This window comes from Rhinolophus hipposideros, assembly GCF_964194185.1.
Source record: "Rhinolophus hipposideros genome assembly, chromosome: 8".
In the NCBI taxonomy this organism is placed as follows: domain Eukaryota; kingdom Metazoa; phylum Chordata; class Mammalia; order Chiroptera; family Rhinolophidae; genus Rhinolophus; species Rhinolophus hipposideros.
This window is the reverse complement of record NC_138054.1, coordinates 8,492,965-8,500,270: the sequence shown is the minus strand read 5'-3', so window position 1 is coordinate 8,500,270 and position 7,306 is coordinate 8,492,965.

Sequence of the window (7,306 nt, the reverse complement as noted above, 5' to 3'; positions counted from 1 at the left end):
GCGGACGTCACACTGGGTCGGGCCAGCGCGCCTGCGGCCCAGCTGCCAGTTTTTAAATGCCATCCGTGGCGAGGGTTGGAAAGTGTTCTCCCTCCCACAAAACGCATTGCGCGGGGAGGAAGCCCGAAACCCTTATTGTGGATCCACGAGACTGCATGGACCCTGGAAGTGAGCACGCTTTTGCGACTTAAAGAGTTTGGTGCATTGTTTTGAGGTCAAAAGGAGTTAAGTGCTTTTAGAATAGTGAAGTTTGTCATACGACTGAAAAGAATTTGAAAACAAAACCGTAAGAGTTTTGGCCAGTAACTCCAGGGACACCTCTTTTAACACCCATCTTAAAACCGGCTTTTGAGTGTCTCTGGAATATCTCTCGAAACATTTCAAAAAATATTTTAAAAATCTAACATACATCTGGTAAGGGCAGAATGAAAGAGGGCAACAGTAAGCCTAACTTAAAAAAATATATAACTGGCAGATTGGGCAGTGTGAACAAAGTTGTAAAAGTGTAATTGGAAGTTCTGGGTTCACAGACAAATTTAAGAAATAAGACCCTTGCGTTTTTTGCATTTGGAAAACAAAACAAGAATTTTTCAGCTCCCCATCACCACCACACAGACAGCATTTATGTGTTTGGAAAACAGAGAAGGTAAGCATAAAGTTGGGCCCATCTCCAATCCTGACCAGCCTGCTTAGCTCAGTGGCTTTTTAACATTTTATTGAGGATGACATAAGTTTGGAAAAAAAATCCTCAGTAATTTATTAATTTAATAATTCAGTAAAGTAATTCAGGCAAATGGGTAGTGACTGTCGATTGGGATGGTTTAATAGAAATAAATCATTGGAGTGCAGGATTTAGTGAATATTTAGTCTGGACAACACTGGTCTGTTTGATGTAGGGGGTATGGAAAAACCATAAGTGGACTTCTCAAACTATGTGTAATCAGTAAATACAAACACTAATACCCTTGAAACAATGGTTAAGATTAAAACAGTAACATGAATAGGTGCTGAACTGTGAGATAGAGATTTAGACTAAAGACCTTGTAGGAACTTTTAAAAAACTAGATGAATGGGTAGGTAAGGAAGTTTGAGGAGAGAGAAGCATTTGCCAGGGCAGACTACTGAAATGGTAAGGAACATGATCTATTTGCAAAGAAGTGAGCCGCATCTTACTAGAGCCGGAGTACTGGGTAGGTAATGTGGGTTCGGGCTACGGAAGACCTAGAAAGTCAAGCAGAAGAATTTGAAGTCAGTGTGATTGGACATCCTTTCCACCTCTATCCCCCTGACAGACTTGAGGGGTCACAAGAATATGGACCAGTGTGTTGACATAAGGGATGGGCAGAAAGCATGAGTTATAAAAACACTTTTAAAAGAGAAATGGACAAGACTTGGTAACTGAATAGCTCATGGATAATGAGATAGAAGGACGCCACGTTTTGAAACCCGAGTGCCTGAGAGAATGTGGCATAAGGAGGTGAAGGAAAATTAATTTACATTGTTGGATTTAACTTGATAATGAGATATTCAAATAGCGATTGTCAAGTAAATAGAAATACAGTGTTGATGGAACCTAATGGTAGTTATCTGGTAATATTTTGTGAATATTTTTTGATTAAGTAACTTAGAGATCCCTTCATCTCCTCAGTACCCACATCTTTTAGGTTAATTATTGGATAGTAGCCACACATATTGATTTGCTTTTGTCCAAATTAGTATTACTACCATACAAAGTTACCATGGTATATTCAGACTAAAATTTTTTATTTTTCCAATAACTTGACAAATGACATTTTAAAATTTAGGACAGTGAACTTTGCTACTTTCTTAATGTGAAGAAGGATGGGGGCGGGGGGAGTTTTCTGTTTGCATATACAAATAGACATTAAAATTATGTTTTTTAAAGAGGCCTTCCATCACTCAACAGTTAGGAGCAGGGACTATCAGAAACTTTGGTCATCGCTTCAGATACAATACTGTACCTTTTGAAGTAGATGCTTTTCATAAAAATTAGAAAGCATGGCAGAAGCAGATGCCATGAATTCAGAAGTCTTTCTCAAGACAACTCACTCAAATTCTCCCTTCTAAATGGAAACCAGCAGTGCTACTTGAGACTTGCCTCAGGTGTGCAGTGCTGAAAAGTTCTGGGAGGTACAGACGTACTTAGCATTCACATTGTTTTCCATATGAAATTTCTTCAAAATTACAAGGAACAATGAAAGAATCTCCAATGGAAGCATAGAAGAGGGGAACACAGAGTCTGGTTTTCCCAGTTCCACTAGTATACAACGAAGGGTGAGAATTTTACCTACAGAAAGTATTAAAACTGACCCTTCCTAGTCTCTTCGTGAAGTCCCATGAGTACAGCCAGGGGACATGGCCGCAACAACTCAGTCACAGAATCAGGACAAGAACCCAAGGAGCCTGACATCTGGTCTAGAGCATTTTCCACTATGTCAGCATGCAAATGATTCACATGTTCATAATGACATTGACAGTGCCATGTAAATGACTTCCTATCTGCATGAAAATTCCTAGTGCTGTTTGTCACAAGATAAGAGATTTTTATGTCCCAGGATCTTCATGAATGTTATTCTAAATATTTGACAATTATTAAGCAAGAGGGTAGGGAAATAATAGGAATCTATTAGGTTTGCCACATAAAATTGCCTTTTTGTAGTTCAAAACCAGACAAACATTGACAATTCATATGGTTCAGCCCATAAATTCGCATAATCTTTCTAAAAGGCTGTTTAATGCTAGGAAATCCAGAGCTTAACTGCACATTTTATTGTTAATTTCGCCCCAGGAAGTATACAAATGAGATCTTTGCAGAATAATTCATAATTAACATTAGAAACAACCTAAATTTTCATCAGTAGGGACTAGTTAAATTATTGTATACATATGTACAGTGGATATGTAAACCTTAAATATGATAATACAGATACATATTTGTTGACCTGGAAATATGGTCACATTGCTTCTCACTATGCAGAAGACTTTTGAGTGTTTTTCACTTTCTTTTTTAAACAATGTTCAAGATTCTTTTTTATAATTATAAAAAAACTTTTCATTTTGAAAAAATATTTTGGTCATAGTATTATGATGTTAATCAGGGCCCAAGATGCTATGTACTGAATTGTAAAGAATGAATGTCTTAAATTATTTACATTAAGGAGGTCCTCCCTCTTGGATTTCACTGACCATTTTATTCTTTATAAAAAAATTTATAGACCTAAGTAACAAAGGGCATATTTCAGTTAAACACAGTAATGTTATAGAAGATTAGAGTTAGAAGTGATCTCTGAAATTCGATGAGTGGTGGAGTCAGAAGTCTGCCTAAACATCAATTCATGTGAATAGTGCTATTTTATTTTTCAAGTATATTATTCGTGATACTTTAAAATCTAATTAGGAGGAGGAATGGTCTGAATTAGCAACAAGTCTAAAAGACAGATTGTTATAAAATATAACTCAGTTCTTACTATACTTCAGATACATTCAATAAGTGGAACAAAGCTATAAAAGGCATATTGAATAGAGGTTTGTAACCAGCTGACTTTACTGAGCGAGATGAACTTTTTTAGAGTATCGTTTAGGTCCACATATTTGGTGTACTACTGATGATTAAACCAATGTGTTCTTTAAACATCTAAAATATTTTTCTTACTATCTTATTTATACTATTAATTTACTTAATAAGCCCTTTCATCTTAGATTACATGAAGGTAACTTTGAGAATAAACCCTATATGAATTTTTATATATTTATATTTATAAGAATTAGATTTCACCTCATTACTAGAATCCTGTTTCATATATCTTCAATGTTAAAAGATGAATAACAACTAGCCTAATGTTATATAGAGCAGATTTAACGAACATAAAAGAATTATCAGTAAGAGATATATAGGTTATCACATACCCCTATGTTTATAGGAACATGATTTGACTTACAAAAAAACCCAGAATATTAAAATAGCAAGATACTTGTTTAATAAGGGAAAGTCAGATATACAGTGGGGAAAGATAGTAGGAAGCACATTCTACCCATGCAACAAAAAATACTAATAAAAATTACATAGCAATATACATACACCTTTACAAGAGGCTTATGATGTTTGTTTGAGGAATTAATATTAATGTCCATTTGATTATTAATGCAGAATGAAATAAAGAATATAAAAAGGGAAAATGAGTCCAAACTGACACTTTCCAAAGAAATTTATAGCACACTAGATGATCTGTTAGGTGGTGAGTATCTATCTCTGTTAGCGATATACAGAGAAACTAAGATTTTTTTATATCTTGTGATGATGATGATGATGATGATGATAATAGCCACGTACTGTGATAAGCATTTTATACACATTATTACTTTTAAGCCACAGACAATCCCATGAAATAGAGCTTTTTTTCCTTTGTAAATAAGGGCTGTTTTAACCTCCATTTTAAAGATGAAAAAAGTGAGGCTCGGAGTAACAAGAACTACAAACTATAATCAACACATTTGACTATATTAAAATAAAAACTGCTGTGATCAAATTATAATCAACAAAGTAAAAAAACCAAGCCACAATCTAAGATACATATCATGTATTAACAAAGGATTAGTATCCAAAATAAAGAACTCCAATAAGAAAAAGACACATATAATACAATAGAAAAACCGGCAACATATATGTATTAGTTTGCTAGAGCTGCTGTGAAGAAATACCATACACTGGGTGGCTTCAACAATTCAAATTTATATTCTCACAGTTTTTGAGGCTGGAAGTCCAAGAGCAAGGTGCCCTCAGAGTTGGTTTCTCCTGAGGCCTCTCACATGCTGCCGTCTTGTGTCCTCACGTGGCTGTTTCTCTGCCTCCTTGGTGTCTCTTCTTCCTGTAAGGACACCAGTCGTAGTGCATTGGGCCTGACCCTTATGATCTCATCTAACTTTAATTGCCTCCTGAAAGGCCCTACCTCCAACTATAGTCACGTTTCAAGATACTGGGGGTTAAGCCTTCAACTTGGGAATTTTGAGGAAACACAATTCTATCCATAACAGTATCTAAGAGGCAGAAAAGAAAAGGAAACCTGCAAGACCATTAAATACCTGAAAGGATGTACATTAAAAAGCCCACAAAATGCCATTTCATACATAGCAGTTTGATGCGTTGGAGGGATGTAGAGCAAAGGAACTCTTATGCCTCTGGTAGTAGTATAAATTGGTATAATCACTTTGGCGGTATCTAGTAAAGTTAAAGACAACGTATTTTCTATAACCCAGCACTACACTTCTAGATATATACCCAGAGCCTAGATAAAAATTCTTTTTTTAAGAAAACTTACATTAAGTATTTTATTGTATGCAGCCTTCCTAAGTGTCCAGCTTTTGCATGTGGACATAGAACTTGGGAATACAAGCGTGTGGACGATCTTAGCCTTGGTCTCTTAATGACACATCTTTGCTCTTGGCGATCTTTCCTAATTCTTCCATTGCTGCTCTTCACGACTCAGCTTTCTTTTGATTTCATGGCTTCAGTCTCCATTTGAATTGATGTCTGAACCAAGATAAGCAAAATCTTTAACAGCAATTCCGACATCTTCATTGTCTATGTTACAGTTGTGTATTTCTTCATGATTTTTGTCTTCTCGATGTTCAAGTGCAATTTTTTGGCACTTTCTTCTTTCACTTTCATCAGAAGTCATTTCAAATCATGACTACTTTCTGCCAGTGAGATGGTGTCTCTGCATATCTTAATTTATTAATATTTCTGCTTCCTGAGTCTAGCCCAATTTTTCATATGTGTTCTGTGTATAGATTAAATAGAGAGATAAAATTGTATATGTATATGTTTATACAGAGGGTGCCAAAAAAATGTATACATATTTTAAGAAAGGAAAAAACTGTATTAAAACTGTAATACTCAATATATACTGATAACAAAAGGTGAATACAAGTCACGCATATGCATTTTTTGGCACCCCCAGTATATACACGTGTATATATACATAATGATGCTATATACATAACATTTTGAAACAGAGAACAATAGTGTGTATCCACAATTTGCCCAGGGTGCTGCGGGATATTTTGGAATTTGAAGGAAGCAGTACTGGACGTCTGTCGGTTCCCCACACACTACTAGCTTGAGATAGTTCACTATTTCAATATAAAATCATACTACAATCCTTTCTATAACATATTCTTTGCAAAGCTGGGGTTTGGGATGATGCTGTGATAAAAAGCAAGTTGAACAGGAAGTGAGGGTTGGTTTTGCCCAATCTGACTCCAAGGTTTGAGACATGCAGTGCCCAACACTACATTCAAGTAGTACGTTTAGTTAAGAATGAAATAAGATGTGATATTTTTCTTTCAGTTTACATATGTGTATTTTGAAACAGTTATTAAGTGGGTAGGACAAATACTTGTTGTTTGAGCTTAACTAAATAAATGGAACTGTTAGGTACTTTTTGTCTAGGGGTTCTGTGAAAATATTACTGAGACGTTAAGGTGTCACAGAATGAGAAAGTCTGGGAACTTGATATATATTACTTACAGTATATAAATGAGTAGTAAAAGTAGAAAAATATGGATGGGAAGAATACATACATACCAGCTTCAGTATTCGTGGTTATCTCGGGGGAGGGAGAAAGAAAGGAATTTAGATAGAAGGGACGGGTCATTAATTTTGCAGTACTATTTCTATTTTGCCTTATTTGCTTCTGATTTTTAAAAATATATTAAATCTGGGTAATTTGTCATATTGAGAAACTGTATATAGCATACCATTTAGAAGTAGTATTCTGGAATCTTACCAGCTCTCTGACATTAGGCAAGTGACATAACATCTCTTATGTCTTAGTTTCCTTATCTGTAAAACAAGGATAATAACAGTACTGACCTTATGGGATTGTTATAAGATCAAACCACTTTATGTGTATTTGATATTATACTCTTCACGGTGCTTTTGTATTCTTTTGATACATTTTATAATTAAAACATTTTAAAATTACAGTACAACAAAAGAGGTTTGAAGATATCTTCCACTTTGTTGTGATGGTATTTGACCAGAATGATATATAACACGCTTTTTGTAGCAGTCGTTTGAGAACAACTTTCCCTCCTGTTAAAAATTATTTTGTTTTGTTTGCTAGCACAAAGCCATGCCAAAAATCTACTCAGTACAAAAGGTTGAACTATATATGTAATTCTTAAAAGTCTCAAAAAGTGTATTTCATAAATGTTAATGTAACTGTTGACATAAATCTACGGTCAGCTAATTCTTATTTCTGTCTTTCTCTTTCTACTGAGATGT